We start from the raw sequence: 19,685 nt of genomic DNA on the forward strand, positions 1-19,685 counted from the left end.
AAGAGACTTTCTTCCAATGGATAGTCTTTCCCCCTTTATCGAATATTAGTTGACCATAAAGTTCTGGGTCTCTATTCTGTTCCATTGATCTATGTGTCTGTTTTTGTGCCAGTACCACACTGTCTTGATGACCACAGCTTTGTAGTACAACCTGAAATCTGGCATTGTGATGCCTTGAGAAATCGTTTTCTTTTTAAAATTCCCCTTGGCTATTCGGGATCTTTCCTGATTTCACACAAATCCAAAAAAATAATTTGTTCTAACTCTCTGAAGAAAGTGCATGGTATTTTGATAGGGATTGCATTAAACGTGTACATTGTCCTTGGTAACATTGGCATTTTCAGAATATTAATTCTACCAATCCATGAGCATGGAATATTTTTCCATCTCTTTCTGTCTTCCTTAATATCTTTCAGAAGTGTTCTATAATATTTAGGGTATAGATGCTTCACCTCTTTGGTTAGGTTTATTCCTAGGTATCTTATGCTTTTGGGTGCAATTGTAAATGGGATTGACTCCTTAATTTCTCTTTCTTCAGTCTCATTGTTAGTGTATAGAAATGCCATTGATTTCTGGGCATTGATTTTGTATCCTCCAATGCTACCAAATTGCTGTATGAGTTCTAGCAATCTTGGGGGGGAGGCTTTTGGTTTTTCTAGGTAGAGTATCATGTAATCAGCGAAGAGGGAGAGTTTGACTTCTTTGCCAATTTGAATGCCTTTAATGTCTTTTTGTTGTCTGATTGCTGAGGCGAGAACTTCCAGTACTATGTTGAATTGCTGTGGTGAGAGTGGACATCCCTGTCTTGTTCCTTATCTTAGGGGAAAGGCTCTCAGTGCTTCTCCATTGAGAATGATATTTGCTGTGGGCTTTTCGGTGATGGCTTTTAAGATGACGAGGAATGTTCCCTCTATCCCTACGCTCTGAAGTGTTTTGATCAGGAATGGATGCTTTATTTGTCAAATGCTTTCTCTGCATCTAATGAGAAGATCATATGGTTCTTGGTTTTTCTCTTGCGGATATGATGAATCACATTGATTATTTTACAAGTGTTGAACCAGCCTTGTGTTCCGAGGATAAATCCTACTTGGTCATGCTGAATAATTTTCTTAATGTACTTTTGTTTTTTTTTTAATTTTTTTTTATTTATTTATGATAGGCACACAGTGAGAGAGAGAGAGGCAGAGACACAGGCAGAGGGAGAAGCTGGCTCCATGCACCGGGAGCCCGATGTGGGATTCGATCCTGGGTCTCCAGGATCGCGCCCTGGGCCAAAGGCAGGCGCCAAACTGCTGCGCCACCCAGGGATCCCCTTAATGTACTTTTGGATCCTATTGGCTAGTATCTTGTTGAGAATTTTTGCATCCATGTTCATCAGGGCTATTGGTCTGTAATTCTTTTTGGTGGGGTCTTTGTCTGGTTTTGGAGTTAAGGTGATGCTGGCCTCATAGAACGAATTTGGAAGTACTCCATCTCTTACTATCTTTCCAAACAGCTTTAGTAGGATATGTATGGTTTCTTCCTTAAACGTTTGATAGAATTCCCCTGGGAAGCCATCTGGCTTTGGACTTTTGTTTCTTGGGATGTTTCGGATGACTGCTTCAATTACCTCCCTGGTTATTGGCCTGTTCAGGTTTTATATTTCTTCCTGTTCCAGTTTTGGTAGTTTCTGGCTTTCCAGGAATGCGTCCATTTCTTCTAGATTGCCTAATTTATTGGCATATGGCTGTTCATAATACGTTTTAAAATCGTTTGTATTTCCTTGGTGTTGGTAGTGATCTCTCCTTTCTCATTCATGATTTTATTAATTTGAGTCTTTATTCTCTCTTTTTCTTAATAAGGCTGGCTAATGGTTTATGTATCTTATTAATTCTTTCAAAGAACAAACTCCTGGTTCTGTTTATCTGTTCCACATTTCTTCTGGTATCAATTTCCTTGAGTTCTGCTCAAATTTTAATTAATTCTCTTCTGTTGGGTGTAGGATGTATCTGCAGCTTTTTCTCTAGCTCCTTTATGAGTAAGGTTAGCTTTTGTATTTGAGTTCATTCCAGTTTTTGAATGGATGCTTGTACTGTGATGTATTTCCCCCTTAGAATGCTTTTGCTGCATTCCTAAGATTTTGTACGGTAGTATCTTCATTCGTATTAATTTCCATGAATATTTTTCTTAATAAATTAATTTTTTACTTGTGGTCAATTTACCAACATACATAATGACACCCAATGCTCATCCTGTCAACTGCCCCCCTCAGGGCCCGTCACCCATTCACCCCCTTCCCCCTTCCTTCTCCCCTTCTACCACCCCTAGTTTGTTTCCCAGAGTTAGGAGACTTTATGTTCTGTCTCTATTTCTGATATTTCCCACACAATTCTTCTCCATTCCCTTATATTCCTTTCACTATTATTTATATTCACCAAATGAATGAGAACATACACTGTTTGTCCTCCTCCGATTGAGTTCACTCAGCATAATACCCTCCAGTTCCATCCACGTTGAAGCAAATGGTGGGTATTTGTCGTTCCTAATGGCTGAGTAATATACCATTGTATACATAAACCACATATTCCTTATCCATTCATCTTTCAATGGACTCCAAGCCTCCTTCCACATTTTGGCTATTTTGGACATTGGTGCTATAAACATCGGGGTGCAGGTGTCCCAGCGTTTCATTGCATCTGAATCTTTGAGGTAAATCCCCAACAGTGCAATTGCTGGGTCGTAGGGCAGGTCTGTTTTTAACTCTTTGAGAAACCTCTACCCAGTCTTCCAGAGTGGCTGCACCAGATCACATTCCCACCAACAGTGTAAGAGGGTTCCCTTTTCTCCGCATCCTCTCCAACATTTGTGGTTTCCTGCCTTGTTAATTTTCCCCATTCTCACTGGTGTGAGGTGGTTCTCTTTGTGGTTTTGATTTGTATTTCCCTGATGGCAAGTGATGCAGAGCATTTTTTCATGTTCATGTTGGCCATGTCAATGTCTTCCTCTGTGAGATTTCTCTTCATGTCTTTTGCCCATTTCATGATTGGATGGTTTGTTTCTTTGGTGTTGAGTTTAAGAAGTTCTTTATAGATCTCGGAAACTAGCCCTTTATCTGATACGTCTTTTGCAAATATCTTCTCCCATTCTGTAGGTTGTCTTTTAGTTTTGTTGACTGTATCCTTTGCTGTGCAAAAGCTTCTTATCTGGATGAAGTCCCAATAGTTCATTTTTGCTTTTGTTTCTTTTGCCTTCGTGGATGAATCTTGCAAGAAGTTACTGTGGCCGAGTTCAAAATGGGTGTTGCCTGTGTTCTCCTCTAGGATTTTGATGGACTCCTATCTCACATTTAGATCTTTCATCCATTTTGAGTTTATCTTTGTGTATGGTGAAAGAGAGTGGTCTAGTTTCATTCTTCTCCATGTGGATGACCATTTTCACAGCACCATCTATTGAAGAGACTGTCTTTCTTCCAATGGATAGTCTTTCCTCATTTATCGAATAGTAGTTGGCCATAAACTTCAGGGTCCACTTCTGGGTTCTCTATTCTGTTCCATTGATCTATGTGTCTGTTTTTGTGCCAGTAGCACACTGTCTTCATGACCACAGCTTTGTAGTACAACCTGAAATCTGGCATTGTGATGCCCCCAGATATGGTTGTCTTTTTAAAAATTCCCCTGGCTATTCGGGATCTTTTCTGATTCCACACAAATCTTAAAATAATTTGTTCTAACTCTCTGAAGAATGTCCGTGGTATTTCGATAGGGTTTGCATTAAACTTGTACATTGCCTGGGTACCATTGACATTTTCACAATGTTAATTCTGCCAATCCATGAGCATGGAATATTTTTCCATCTCTTTGTGTCTTCTTCAATTTCTTCCAGAAGTGTTCTATTGTTTTTAGGGTATATCCTTTACCTCCTTGGTTAGGTTTATTCCGAGGTATCTTAAGCTTTTTGGTGCAATTGTAAATGAAATTGACTCCTTAATTTCTCTTTCCTCAGTCTCATTGTCAGTGTATAGAAATGCCATTGATTTCTGGGTATTGAGTTTTTATCTTGCAACGCTACCAAATTGCTGTATGAGTTCTAGCAATCTTGGAGTGGAGGCTTTTGGGTTTTCTAGGTAGAGTATCATGTCATCTTGAAGAGGGAGTGTTTGACTACGTCTTTGCGAATTTGAATGCCTTTAATGTCTTTTTGCTGTCTGACTGCTAAGGCTAGGACTTCCAGACTATGTTGAATAGCAGTGGTGAGAGTGGACATCCCTGTCTTGTTCCTGATCTTAGGGGAAAGGCTCCCAGTGCTTCTCCATTGAGAATGATATTTGCTGTGGGCTTTTCCTAGATTGCTTTTAAGATGACGAGAAATATTCCATCTCTCCCTATGCTCTGAAATGTTTTGATCAGGAATGGATGCTCTATTTTGTCAAATGCTTTCTCTGCATCTAATGAGAGGATCATATGGTTCTTGGTTTGTCTCTTGCTGATATGATGAATCACATTGATTGTTTGACGAGTGTTGAACCAGCCTTGTGTTCCAAGGATAAATCCTACTTGGTCATGGTGAATAATTTTCTTAATGTACTTTTGGATCCTATTGGCTAGTATCTTGTTGAGAATTTTTGCATCCATGTTCATCAGGGCTATTGGTCTGTAATTCTCCTTTTTGGTGGGGTCTTTGTCTGGTTTTGGAGTTAAGGTGATGCTGGCCTCATGGAACGAATTTGGAAGTACTCTATCTCTTTCTATCTTTCCAAACAGCTTTAGTAGGATAGGTATGGTTTCTTCTTTAAACGTTTGATAGAATTCCCCTGGAAAGCTATCTGACCCTGGAGTCTTGTGTCTTGGGTGGTTTTTGATGACTGCTTCAATTTCCTCCCTGGTTATTGGCCTGTTCAGGTTTTGTATTTCTTCCTGTTCCAGTTTTGGTAGTTTCTGGCTACCAATTGGCTGGCCAATTTCCAGGAATGCGTCCATTTCTTCTAGATTGCCTAATTTATTGGTGTATGGCTGTTCATAATATGTTTTTAAAATCGTTTGTATTTCCTTGGTGTTGGTAGTGACCTCTCCTTTCTCATTCATGATTTTATTAATTTGAATATTCTCTCTCTTCTTTTTAATAAGGTTGGCTAATGGTTTATCTATCTTATTAATTCGTTCAAAGAACCAAGTCCTCATTCTGTTGATCTGTTCCAGCGTTCTTCTGGTCTCGATTTCCTTGAGTTCTGCTCGAATTTTAATTAACTCTATTCTTCTGTTGGGTGTAGGATCTATCTGCTTTTTTCCCCTCTAGACTCTTTATGTGTAAGGTTAGCTTTTGTATTTCAGTAGTTTCCCGTTTTTGAATAGATGCTTGTATTGTGATGTATTTCCCCTTTAGGACTGCTTTTGCTGCCTCCCAAAGATTTTGAACGGTTGTATGTTCATTCTCTTTAGTTTCCATGAATCTTTTTAATCCTTCCTTAAGTTCCTGGTTGACACTTTCATCTTTTAGCAGGATGATCCTTCATCTCCACGTGTTTGAGCTCCATTCCAAACTTCTTGTTATGATTTAGTTCTAATTTCAAGGCATTATGGTCTGAGAATATGCAGGGGACGATCCCAATCTTTTGGTATTGGTTCAGACCCTATTTGTGACCCAGTATGTGGTCTATTCTGGAGAAAGTTCCATGTGCACTTGAGAAGAATGTGCATTTAGTTGAGTTTGGCTGTAAAGTTCTATAGATTTCTGTGAAATCCATCTGGTCCAGTGTATCATTTAAAGCTCTTGTTTCTTTGGAGATGTTGTGCTTAGAAGACCTATCGAGGGTAGAAAGAGCTAGATTGAAGTCACCAAGTATAAGTGTATTATTATCTAAGTATTTCTTCACTTTGGTTATTAATTGGTTTAAATATTTGGCAGCTCCCACATTCGGGGCATATATTGAGGATTGTTAAGTCCTCTTGTTGGATACATCCCATATGTATGATTTAGTGTCCCTCTTCAACTCTCACTACAGTCTTCGGGGTAAATTGCCTTTTAGGTTTGGTTGTTTCCTTCACTTTGCGGAAGCTTTTCAATTTGATGAAGTCCCAATAGAATTTTTGCTTTTGTTTCCCTCACCTCAGAGGCATATCTAGAAAGAAGATCCAATGGCCAATGTCAAAGACGTTGCTGCCTATCTTTTCTTCTTTTTATGCTTTCAGGTCTCACATTTAGGTCTTTAATCCATTTTGAATTTATTTTTATATACATGGTGTAAGAAAGTGGTCCAGTTTCATTCTTCTGCATTTGGCTGCCTGGTTTTCCCAACACCATTTGTTCTTATCCTGGGGTCAGGGTTAGGGTTTGTTGAAGAGACTGTCTTTGTGCTTTGGATATTCCTTCCTGCCTTGTTGTTGATTATTGGATCATAGAGTTACAGGTTTGTATCTTGTTTCGGATTTCCATTCTGTTCTATTGATATAAGCGTCTCCTGTTGGGAGATTCTTGATTGCTGATTCAATTTCTCTGCTGGTTATCTGTGTGTTCAAGTTTCTTATTTCTTCCTTTTTCATTTTTGCTATGTTATATATTTCTAGGAATTGATCTATTTCTTCCAGGTTCTAGGTTGCTGGCATATAATTTTTCATAATGTTCTCTTATAATCGTTTGTATTTCTCTAGTGTTGGTTGTTATTTCTCTTTTCTCATTTGTGATTTTATTTGGGTCCTTTCTCATCTTTTTACCTTTTTGCATTTTTTAAAGATTTATTTATGGATTCATGAGAGACACAGAGAGGCAGAGGTATAGACACAGGGAAATTGAGGCTCCATGTGGGGAGCCTGATGTGGGACTTGATTCCCAGGACCCCGGGATCATGACCTGAGCCAAAGCAGATGCTCAACCACTGAGGCACCCAGGTGCCCAGCTGATTCAATTCCTTTGCTAGTTATGGGTCTGTTCACATTTTCTATTTCTTCCTTTTTCAGTTTTGCTCATTTGCACATTTCTGGGGATTTGTCCATTTCTTCCAGGTCTCCCAGTATGTTAGCATATAATCTTTCATAGTATTCCCTTATAATTGTCTTATTTTTCTGGTGTTGATTGTGATCTCTCTTCTCTCATTTGTGATTTTATTTATTTAGGTCTTTTCTCTTTTCTTGTTGATAAGGCTGGCTAGAGCTAGATCCATTTTCTTAATTATTTTGAAGAACCATCCCTTTGTTTCGTTATTCCATTCTACTGCTTTGTTGTTTCTGTATTGTTTATTTCTCCTCTCTTTATTTTCCCCCTCTTCTATAGGCTTTAGGCTTTGTTTGCTATTCCTTTTGTTTTGCTCCTTAAGGTGTAGGGTTAGGCTGTGTATTGGAGACTTCTTCTTTCTTGAGGTAGGCCTGTATTGCTATGTACTTCCCTCTAAGGACTGCTTTTGCTACATCCCAGAGGTTTGAAGAAACATGTTTTCATTTTCATTTGTTTAAATTTCCTCTTTAATTTCCTAGTTGCTCCATTCATTCTCTAGTAGTATGTTCATAATCTCCACGTATTTTTGGTCTGTCCAAATTTTTTCTTACTTTCAACTTCGAGTTTCATAGTGCCGTGGTCCAAAAATGTACAGGGTGTGATATCAACCTTCTTGTACCTGTTGTACCTGTTGAGGGCTGATTTATGGGCCATGATATGATCTGTTCTGGAGAATGTCCCATGTACACCTGAAAGGAATGTGTATTCTGCTTTAGGAAGAAATGTTCAGACTATATCTGTTGAGTCCCTGTGGTCCAGTGTGTCAAGGCTATTTTTCCCTTGTTGATTTTGTGTATAGACGATCGGTCCATTGCAATAAGTGGGTGTTAAAATCCCTTTGTCATTGTATTATTATCAGTGACTTTCTGTACGTTTGTTGTTAATTGGTTTCTATATTTAGGTACTCCCATGTTGGCAGCATAAATATTTAGTTGTTTGAACTTTTTTTAAAAATAATTTTTTTTTTATGGTGCTCAATTTACCAACAAACAGAATAATACCCAGTCCTCATCCCGGCAAGTGCCCCCCTCAGTGCCCTTCACCCATTCACCCGCACCCCCCACCCACCTCCCCTTAAAGCATCCCTAGTTCCTTTCTCAGAGTTAGGAGTTTTTATGTTCTGTCTCCCTTTTTGATATTTCCCACACATTGCTTCTCCATTCCCTTATATTCCCTTTCACTATGATTTATATTATCCAAATGAATGAGAACATACACTGTTTGTCCTTCTCCGATTGACTTACTTTACTCAGCATAATACCCTCCAGTTCCATCCACGTTGAAGCAAATGGTGGGTATTTGTCGTTTCTTATGCCTAAATAATATTCCATTTTATACATAAACCTCATCTTCTTTACACATCCATCTTTCAATGGACACCAAGGCTCCTTCCACAGTTTGGCTATTGTGGACATTCTGCTATAAACATCGGGGTGCAGGAGTCCCAGCGTTTCCTTGCATCTGAGTCTTTGGGGTAAATCCCCAAAAGTGCAATTGCTGGGTGGTCGGGCAAGTCAATTTTTATCTCTTTGAGGAACCTCCACTCAGTTTTCCAGAGTGGCTGCACCAGATCACATTCCCACCAACAGTGTAAGAGGGTTCCCTTTTCTCTGCATCCTCTCCAACATTTGTGGTTTCCTGCCTTGTTAATTTTCCCCATGCTCACTGGTGTGAGGTGGTATCTCATTGTGGTTTTGATTTGTATTTCCCTGATGGCAAGTGATGCAGAGCATGTTTTCATGTGCATGTTGGCCATGTCAATGTCTTCCTCTGTGAAATTTCTCTTCATGTCTTTTGCCCATTTAATGTTTGGATTGTTTGTTTCCTTGAGTTTGAGTTTAAAACGTTCTTTATAGATCTTGGAAACTAGCCCTTTATCTGATACATCTTTTGCATATATCTTCTCCCATTCTTTAGGTTGTCTTTTAGTTCTGTTGACTGTATCCTTTGCTGTGCAAAAGCTTCTTATTTTGATGAAGTCCCAATAGTTCATTTTTTCATTTGTTTCTTTTGCCTTCATGGACTTATCTTGCAAGAAGTTACTGTGGCCGAGTTCAAAAAGGGTGTTGCCTGTGTTCTCCTCTAGGATTTTGATGGACTCCTGTCTCACATTTAGATCTTTCATCCATTTTGAGTTTATCTTTGTGTATGGTGAAAGAGAGTGGTCTAGTTTAATTCTTCTGACTGTGGATGTCCATTTTCCGTGCACCATATATTGTAGAGACTGTCTTTCTTCCAATAGATAGTCTTTCCTACTTTATCGAATATCAGTTGACCATAAAGTTCAGGGTCTCTATTCTGTTCCATTGATCTATGTGTCTGTTTTTGTGCCAGTTCCACACTATCTTGATGACCACAGCTTTGTAGTACAACCTGAAATCTGGCATTGTGATGCCTCTAGGTATGGTTTTCTTTTTTAAAATTCCCCTGGCTATTCGGGATCTTTCCTGATTCCACACAAATCTTAAAAAATAATTTTTTCTAACTCTCTGAAGAATGTCCATGGTATTTTGATAGGGATTGCATTAAACGTGTACATTGTCCTTGGTAACATTGACATTTTCATAATATTAATTCTGCCAATCCATGAGCATGGAATATTTTTCCATCTCTTTGTGTCTTCCTCAATATCTTTCAGAAGTGTTCTATAATGTTTAGGATATAGATGCTTCACCACTTTGGTTAGGTTTATTCCTAGGTATCTTATGCTTTTGGGTGCAACTGTAAATGGAATTGACTCCTTAATTTCTCTTTCTTCAGTCTCAGTGTATAGAAATTCCACTGACTTCTGGGCATTGATTTTGTATCCTGCCACGCTGCCAAATTGCTGTATGAGTTCTAGCAATCTTGGAGTGGAGGCTTTTGGGTTTTCTCTGTCGAGTATCATGTCATTGGCGAAGAGGGAGAGTTTTGTTGTTCCCAAGATTGCGAATCCGAGAAACCACCGAGGAGCCGACATTGATGCAAACACACGAGGGTTTATTTACAAGCTCGGGCTTGGGTCCAAGTGTACCCGACACAGCGGAGCAGGGACTTGGTCCCCGAGACTAAGAGGCGTAGCAGCTTTATAGGGGCCAGTGGCCCATGGGATACACAGAAAGTTGCTCAGTCATGTCAGTCCACACGCAGGTGGCTGATTGAATTACACCTTACCCTATAGTATCCACTTGAGCTAGCCTATTACTTTGGTCAGAATCGGCGCGCAGTTGTGGCAGGCACAAAGCAGGGTTACATTGTTATGAGCCGATTTCCGATTAGGGTGTGCCCAGCGGCTTGACTAGGGTGGGGCAGCGCCTTAAGCAATAATCAGGTCATGTGGGGGTCATACAGGAGGTGGCTGGTGTAGTACAAAATGGAATTAATCCTGCTCTGCTTGTCCAGGGGTAGGGGATTGTTGTTAAATATCCTGGGTCCCGCATTCCCCCATTTTTCAGAGGATCCTATGCAGGACTCAATCATAGGTCCAGGTTGCTCTTAGAGTGAGCCAGGGGGAATGATTAAACCAGGATTCTAACCAGCCTTGTTGCTGTTCTCACTCCCATTTATATTCCAGCGACGAAGCAACATTCTACGTTTAAGGCAGCACATAACCCCACACACACACCCTTTGTTGTAAGAAGACTAAGTCTAATCCCCTTCTATTTTGAAGGACAACCTCAGACTAGGGAGTCTTGGAGGTGCGAAATTAGTGAGAACGGCGCAGTCTTAGCTTTAGGGGATTGTCCTTGTCCGGTTGGCTTTTCCATTCTGGAACAAAGTTCTTGAGAACGGTGTGTGGGTCACCTGGCCGGACGTGGGTGTAGTGGACCCAGGGAGTAATCCCGTCGACCTTGAGAGCGGTGGGAGTGGTCAGGATCACAGTGTGAGGTCCCTTCCAGCGAGGTTGAAGTGTCCGGTGTTGGTATCTCCGCACGTACACCCAGTCACCTGGCCGATATCGATGGGGATCCAGGGGTGGCCCAGTCTCATAGAGGGCCCTCAGCTTAGGCCACACCTGCTCATGGGTTTGTTGTAACCTTTGGAGGGAGAAAAGAATTTGGTGATCATCAAATTCAGCAAGCACCTCAGGTTTTAAATTGGGGATAACAGGTGGTGGAAGACAGAACATGATCTCGTAGGGAGTCAGTCCCATCTTATATGGGGAGTTCCTCACCCTATATAGGGCGAAGGGGAGGAGAGTCACCCAGTCCCTGCCAGTCTCCAGGGCTGATTTAGTTAAGGTCTCCTCTAATGTTCTGTTCATCCTCTCTACCTATCCTGTACTCTGGGGCCTATATGCACAATGTCATTTCCAATTTGCCCCAAGTACTAGGGTCACTCCCCGTGTTACCTTAGAGACGAATCCTGGGCCGTTGTCTGATCCGATCCTAACAGGAAAACCATACCTCGGTAAGATGTCATCTAGCAGTTTCTTGGTCATGGTCTGTGCCATTTCATGTTTGGTGGGAAATGCCTCTGTCCATCCTGAAAAAGTATCTACAAACACTAGTAAATACCTATATCCATATTTTCCAGGTTTTACCTCAGTGAAGTCCACTTCCCAGTAGGCCCCTGGGTGGTCACCTTGGAGCCAGGTGCCCGGGTTAGATCAATGGGTGGTGGCACTAGTTAACTGGCATGCATGGCAGCTTGCCACAATCTGCTTGATCTTTGCTCAAGAGTCTTTAATAGTGATCTTTGCATGTCATATGAGGTCTTCCATCTTCCTTATTCCCATAGGAATACTCGGATGCATTTTGGATAGGACTCACCGTCCTAGTTCCTCTGGCAAGATGATGCTGGAGTCTGCGGCCCTCCACCAGCCACGCAAGCACTGGGTCACAGGCAAACGTTTGATCCAGTTTAAATCAGCATCAGTATAGTTGGGGGTGTCAGGCAGGGTCGGTGCTCCTGGATCAGGTCACGTGGTTTCTAAGACTTCGGTCACCAAAAGGGCTGCCTCCTTTGCTTTTAAATCGGCTAGCCAGTTTCCCCTGGCTACTGGTGTGTCTGCCTTTTGGTGCCCCGGACAGTGGATGATGGCTAGGGCCTTGGGCAGCCAGAGGGCCCTCAGGAGTTCAAGAATCTCCGTTTGGTTTTTAACAGTCTCTCCCTCTGCTGTCAGAAGCTCTCTCTCTCTGTAAAGCGCTCCGTGGATGCGAGCGGTGGCAAAGGCATACCTGTTGTCGGTGTAGATGTTTATTCGTTTACCTTCCCCCATGTTCAGTGCCTTGGCCATTGCGATCAGTTCTGCCTGTTGAGCCGACGTTCCTGCCCCGCCCAGACAGTCTCCGTTTCTGTGGTTACGGCTGCCCCTGCATATCTGACTCCTTCTCGGGCAAAACTGCTGCCGTCTGTGTACCAGGTGGCATCGGCATTCGGCAGTGGCTGGTCCTGGAGATCAGGTCTGATTCCGTACACCTGTGCCAAACTTTCTTGACAGTCATGCAGAGGGGGGTCCTAGTCTGGGTTAGGGAGTAGCGTCGCCGGATTCAGAGTTGTCGGTGGCTTATTTTTTTTTTTTATAGATTAAATTTTTTAAATTTATTTGTGATAGTCACAGAGAGAGAGAGAGAGAGAGAGAGGCAGAGACACAGGCAGAGGGAGAAGCAGGCTCCATGCACCGGGAGCCCGACGTGGGATTCGATCCCGGGTCTCCAGGATCGTGCCCTGGGCCAAAGGCAGGCGCCAAACCCCTGCGCCACCCAGGGATCCCTGTCGGTGGCTTAAATGAAATTCTGGTGGGGTTCAGCAGTAGGCTCTGATAATGGGTCAGACAGGCATTGCTGATCCAGCGGTCTGGGGGCTGTTTGAGTACCCCTTCAATAGCATGTGGGGTGGTAACATGCAGTTCTTGCCCCATGGCCAGTTTGTCTTGCCCCATGGCCAGTTTGTTAGCCCCGGTGTCTAATCATCCCAGGGCCAGGTGCTGCCAACTAGGGACCACTTCTGAAGCCATAGTGACCACCACAGCAATAATTTTTAAGCATGGGGGCCATCCAGCAGCCACCGTGCCCAGCTTTTTGGAGAGATAGGCTATGGGTCTCTTCCAGGGACCTAAGTACTGGACAAGGACCCCTTTTGCCACCCTGCCTTTCTCATCCACATACAGGTAGAAGGGCTTGACTAGATCGGGCAACCCAAGAGCCGGGGCAGACAGTAAGGCCTGTTAAAGGTCATTAAAGGCTCTGTTCATGGGCTCTGTCCATTCAAACTTTTGCTGGTGCCTGGTGGCCCCTTGCACCCATGAAGTTTTGTTTGCCAATTTCCCTTGGGGTTGTAATAAAACCGAATGTTGTGCCCCAGTGTCCACCAGGAATTCAACAGGTTGCCCCTCCACTTTAAGAGTTATCCTGGGCTCGGGGAGGGGTGCTGAACCCTGACTCTCCTAATTGTCCAGGTCCTCCATTTCCAAGATCCTGGCAGGGGCCTTAGATCTTTTGTTAGGGCAGCTTTTTACCCAATGGCCCTCCTCTTAGCAATAGGCATATTGGTTTTTGTTCAGCTTAGGGCGCTCCCAAGGGGGACCAGGGCCATCCTCCTTACCTGTTCCTGAAGCCAGCTTCTTGAGGTGCCTCCATCTTTCCTGTGGGTCGTCCATGGTTGTGGTCAGCAGGATCTTGGCCAGATTTTGGGTCTGCCGGTCACTTTGTTTGTTCTTCCGGACTTTCTCTCATATTATAGACTCGTTCTGCTACTATCACTAAGTCCTGCAAGCTCTTCTCTCCCAGTCTCTCTACTCTTTGCAATTTCTTTTTAATGCCTGGAGCGGCCTGGTTAACAAAAGCCATGATAATTGCGGCCTTTGTTTCTGGGGCTTCTGGGTTCATAGGGGTGTACTGCCTAAAAGCCTCTATGACTCTCTCTAAGAAGGCTGCTGGACTCTCATCCTTACCCTGTCTCACATCATAGACCTTGGCCAGATTGGTAGGCTTGGGCGCGGCAGCCTTGGGATCTGCCATTAGAGTCTGGTGGTGGACCCGGAGTCTCTCCCTACCTTCAGCTGAGTTGTAGTCCCAGGTGGGGTGGGATAAAGGGAAGGCAGCATTTATGAGGTCTGGGTTTTGAGTCGGCTGTCTGTCCTCTCCCAGGACAGACTTCCGGGCTTTCACCTGAAGTTGTTCTCTCTCCTCAGTGGTGAAGAGAACCTGCAAGAGCTGTTGGCAGTCATCCCAAGTAGGCTGGTGGGTAAAGAGAACAGTATCTAAAAGCCTGATTAGATCTCTCAGATTATCAGAGAACTTTGCATTTTGGGCTTTCCAATTATATAAATCACTGGTGGAGAATGGCCAATATAACATTAGCTGTTCACTAGTCTCGTTGGGGGGCCCCATGGTGCGGAGAGGAAGGGTGGTGGAGTCGGCTGGCCTCACATTCAGAGGTGGGGCTGTCAACTGGGTCCAATCGTGTGTCCCCACTGCTGGCCCGAGCACAGGGACTCCCTCATCAGGGAGGGGTGGTGCCCCTTCTGCAGCCCCCAGTGTCTCCAATGGAGGGGCAGAAGGGAGAGGGGGTGCCTGGTAGGGCGGCTGGAGAATCAGGTCCTCCGGGAAGGAATCCTGGAAGACCGGATAAAGGGGCACTTGGGGCGTAGAGTCAATCTCCTTCTTGGCTTTCCGCAGGGCTAGAATCTCAGTGGGTCCTGCTTTGGGGGTAAAAATGTTTTTTTTTTAAATTTTTATTTATTTATGATAGTCACAGAGAGAGAAAGAGGCAGAGACACAGGCAGAGGGAGAAGCAGGCTCCATGCACCGAGAGCCTGACGTGGGATTCGATCCCAGGTCTCCAGGATCGCGCCCTGGGCCAAAGGCAGGCACCAAACCGCTGCGCCACCCAGGGATCCCCATAAAAATGGTTTTAACCAAGGAGGGGGATTCTCGATCATGTCCTGCCAGATCAGGATGTAGGTACCTGGTCAGAGTGGCCATCCGGTTTGTCCCTGAAGACTACAGCCTTAACCTGTAAGATAATAGGTAGGTGAAAAGTTCCTTCTCGGGGCCATCCCACATCAAAGATTGGCCATTCTGATATGCAATAAATTTGGAATCTCTCTCTCCGTATGTCTATGCTCAGAATACGAGCTCTTTCCCTAACATCCGAGAAGTGGGAGAGCATAAGAGACAGGGGAGTGGTTTCTGTCTCCCCCATTGTGTCCCCAATCCACACCAAGACACAGACAGTAAAGACAATTAACAAGGACACAAAAACACAGACAAATGCAAAAAAAGTTAACAAGGACATAGTAACACAGACAAATGTTCCAGTGCGGCCGCAGAGACAAAACAGAAAGCAACCCGAAGGGCTGACAGTCAGACCTCCTTACAGATGAGGACCCCCAACCTCCTTACAGATGAGGACCTCCGTCACCTACAGATGAGGACCTCAGTCCTCCAGGCAGGAGCAAGGGACGTCTCCTCAAGACACCCGGTCGACGACCCACCAGCGCGTCCACCTAAGCCAATGACGACCTAATACAGCTTGGAATTCCTACAGGTACAGTACAGTTCAGAGCTCTCAGAAAATATGCATGCAAAAGGTGGAAAAAGCTGAGTGCACTCACGATGCGTGAAACCCTCAGATGGAGTCCTGGAGGTTTCTTGGATCCTGGACGAGCCACCAAATGTTGTGCCCAAGATTGCGAACCCGGGAAACCACCAAGGAGCTGACACCGATGTAAACACATGAGGGTTTATTTACAAGCTCGGGCTTGAGTCCAAGTGCACCCGACACAGCGGAGCAGGGACTTGGACCCCAAGACTAAGAGGCATAGCAGCTTTATGGGGCCAGTGGCCATGGGATACACAGAAAGTTGCACAGTCCTGTTGGTCCACATGCAGGTGGCCGATTGAATTACACCTTACCCTATAGTATCCACTTGAGCTGGCCTATTACTTTGGTCAGAATCAGCACGCAGTTTTGGCGGGCACAAAGCAGGGTTACATTGTTATGAGCCGATTTCCGATTAGGGTGTGCCCAGCGGCTTGACTAGGGTGGGGCAGCACCTTAAGCAATAATCAGGTCATGTGGGGGTCATACAGGAGGTGGCAGGTGTAGCACAAAATTGAATCAGTCCTGCTCTGCTTGTCCAGGGGTAAGGGATTTTTGTTAAATTTCCTGGGTCCCACACTTGCAGCACACGCACCTGGGCCACCCTCACCAGGTGGACTCAGCGTGCACACCTTGTGGTGCTGGATCTCTCACACCAGCGTGTGGAGGGCACCCTCCTCGCCCTAGTGAGTATGGGCTGGGTGAGCATGGGGCTCGGCCTGAAGGCCAGGCAGCACTGGGCCTGAGGAACCCCAGTCCCATCCCCACCCCGACTCCCACACACAGGCAGCCCCAGGGCTCCCCGTCATGTGCGCCCAGCTCCTCAGGAGCTCCCCCCAGGGCGGCCCAGAGATCTGGCTCCCTGCTGGAGAGGCATCGGGGAGAAGAGAAGCAGCCGGCGCTCGGCAGGACCCACTGCCGCACGTGGGAATGTGGCCGAGCCGGACTTTCCAGCTCAGCTGTCCCTCCAGCAGAAAGTCACTACACAAGCAAGCCCCGGAACGGCCAGGAGAGCCCAGCTAGCTTCCCAGCGCCAGCACCAGAAATGATGTTGTGCCAACCATTTTGGCGTTAGGGTGACATGCCAGAGATCAGACAGCTGCACGTGATAGCTGCATGTGATAGACACACACACACACACACCCCAAAACCAACAAAAGTCGGAATCCCCCCAATGTTGCCAAACAGCAGCCAGATGGTTATATACACGACTGTGGTTCCCAATAGGATACATGGAAGACGCTATAAACCACAACTGCAGAGGTGCTGGAGGCACGGAGATGTGCCTGCTGGGTTCCAACAAGGAACGCAGAGGGGCAGGAAGCATCCTACAGACGGGGGGCCCCTCCTAGGAAAGGACACCAGGTCCCTGTGAAGGCTACAGATGGTGAAATCTGTCCTCCTCTCTTTCAGCTTCTGGTTTTCCTCCTCTTTTGTTCTTCCTAATTCTAGTTTAGCCTCCACCCTGCATCCAAGACAATGACCAAAGAGGCTTTGTTATGACATCGAGTCCTAAAAGGAGGCCGAGCTCTGGCTACCGGGTTCGGGAATGATCATTGCCTAGGTGTACGCTGATCCCCGGAACTCGTGCCTTCACGGCTCTTCTCTCCCTGCAGCATGAGGGGAACCACAGGTCTTACAATGAAAGACGCCCACTTCCACTCGGGCGGGACTGTCCCTTGTGGAGGACGCCCACTTCCACTCGGGCGGGACTGTCCCTTGTGGAGGACGTCATCTGGGCCAAGTAGCGCAAGCGGGGCGATCAAGAATAGGTTGCAGGTGAGACATAAGCAAGCACTTACCTTTGATGTCATGCTTTATTTGTTCATCCACTTATTATTTGTTAAATATTTTATTTTTTTTTATTTATTTATTTTTTGTTAAATATTTTAGATTTAGGTCCTCTCTATAGCCAACATGGAGTTCAAACTCACAATCCAGAGATCAAGATCCCCCAACCAGGCCAGCCAGGCACCCCAGTGCCATGTTTCATAACTCTTTGCTTCCTTGCCTATCTCTGCATCGAACTGGAACATTGAGTCCTTGACAGGGAGCTTTAGTTACCTCCAAATCCTAGAATGTTCTCACTGTATCCCAATCCTAGATTGACATTTACCATTGAATAGCACTTTAAGTAAATAGTCAGTAAAATAACTACTACAGTAAAGGAAATTATCAACTTTTCACGTGTGTGGGCCCTGCTCCTTGGGCTCCCGGGAAGCTATGGTTTCTTTAACATTGATCAAGGTCCAAATGACTCCACCACACCTCAAAGCGTGGGCTCAGTTTCTGCCCTGACACATGCAACACCCCTGCTTCAATTAACATGTATCAATCAATCAAAGGAGGCCTGACCAGCTTGGTATGGTTCGTAAGAACATGGGACTCTTGTTCTTGGGGTAGCAAGTTCAAGCCCCATGTTGGATGTAGAGATGACAGAAAAATAAAATCTTAAAAAAATATCAATCAGTTGATTTTGGGGAGACACAGCCCCAGATCCCACAAGGGCAGGGAGACAGCTAAGGGGTCTATGCACAATATTATAAGCAGCAGAGCACAAAATCTGAACTTTCAGAAGTCTGCTAGAGTGGGGGACACACCAGCCTTAAGGTGTTCAGGTGGAGAAATGGGGGGCAGTCCCTGGAGTGACAGGGAGGGCTCAGGATCCCAGAGGTCCCAAGGATGGTGGCGCCAACTGTTCCCAGGCACAGGAGCGGGAACCCAGCTGAGAGCAGTGGGACTTGGGCCAGCTGTCTGCCCTGTGTGGCCATAAGCTGCAAACCCCTGTGCAGTCACGGGACCGTGTTCCTGGGACAGACCAGCAAAGGCCCGGAGTGGGAGGACACCCTCCCGGGCAGGAAGAGCACAGGTCTCCACCAGGGCAGCCCCAAAATTTGGAGTTTTAAACTTCAGTCACTTGTCTGTGTGGAGGCAAGAAAATTAAGGTCGTTCCACTTTAAGTTCTGTGTTAGCACAAGTACTGCCATCCCAGGCCCCTGTGATTAAGAGCTAAAATTTACATTACTTCAGTTACAGGAAAAAAAAGAAAAAAAACAGCTTACAGCTTAAGGTCCCAGAAAGCCCCATATTAGAATGAGAACAGAGCTCAATGCCCTTGAAAGCCCCATATCAGAATGTAAACAGAACTTGAGAAATTCCTCCCCCCGCTTCTGGAGGTCCCGTAGATCAGCCCATAAAACTCAGCTAGAACCCACCTCGGGGTCCAAGTTCCTGCTCCGCTGTGTGGGGTATACTTGGACACAAGCTCGAGCTTGTAAATAAACCCTCATATGTTTGCATTGGTGTCGGCTCCTTGGTGCTTTCTCGGATTCGCAATCTTCGGCACAACAGTCTGAGATAAGAAAACAAAACCAAAAGAAGCTCGGACGTAGGCAGAGTGAAAGCAGGGTTCTGAGAGAAGCGGCGGAGACCCAGGGGCTTGGGGGCTCTTCTGTGGAGGCCCCTGCAGACTGGGGGGTGGGATGCTCAGCCCCAGAGCCAGAGGACCCAGCGTCCCCACCCGCATCCCGCCCATCAACACCGAGTCTCAGGGAGCAGCACAGCGCTGCCCGCTGGAGGCCAGAGGCGCTGACGTCCACCCCGCCTCTGACCCTGCAGGTGCATCTCCCAGGCAGATGTGCACCTGACAATCAGTGCCACGGGCCAGTCCCCAGACCCCACACAGACCACTCGCTGCCACCAAGTGGTGGGACCACAGAGGCTGCAGAGCTTCAGCTCTGCCTGGAAAGTAGAGTCTAGCTTCCTTTGTACTTTGTGCTTTATTTTCATTTCTTTGATTCTTTTTTATTAATTGCTTTATTTTAATTTTTATGTATGTACCTTATATATTTCTTATTTCTGTTTACTTTCATGGTACTTTGTGTTTCTTATTTTGGGATTTAGAATCTTTTAACAAGCAGGCCAAAATAAACACAGAATCTGGTGTTTTTCTGGGAGGGCAGTAGTTATTGTTTTTCTTGGTTTTTCTTTTTCTTCCTTCTTTCTTATCTGGAAAAAATAATGAGATGGAGAAATTCACCTCCATAAAATAACATGAGGTAGTACTTACAGCCAGGAAGTTCATCAATACACATATATGATGTCTAACTACAGTTTAAAACAATGATTAGAAAGATAGCAGCTGGGCTGGAAAAAGAGCACAGAAGAAAACTAGAGAATCCCTTACTGTAGAAATG

General features: G+C 45.0%; 1 long non-coding RNA gene across 1 annotated transcript; it reads right to left on the minus strand.

The window, feature by feature from the left end:
* Positions 1–9,921: 9,921 nt before the first annotated feature.
* On the minus strand, positions 9,922–19,028 carry LOC140641069 (uncharacterized). The gene is made up of 3 exons (XR_012037597.1): positions 18,705–19,028; positions 14,854–14,901; positions 9,922–14,587 (listed from the first exon to the last, which is right to left on the minus strand). It is a non-coding gene; the product is annotated as an uncharacterized lncRNA (long non-coding RNA).
* Between the last annotated feature and the right edge of the window lie 657 nt (positions 19,029–19,685).

Source organism: Canis lupus, chromosome 10, assembly GCF_048164855.1.
Source record: "Canis lupus baileyi chromosome 10, mCanLup2.hap1, whole genome shotgun sequence".
NCBI classification, from domain to species: domain Eukaryota; kingdom Metazoa; phylum Chordata; class Mammalia; order Carnivora; family Canidae; genus Canis; species Canis lupus.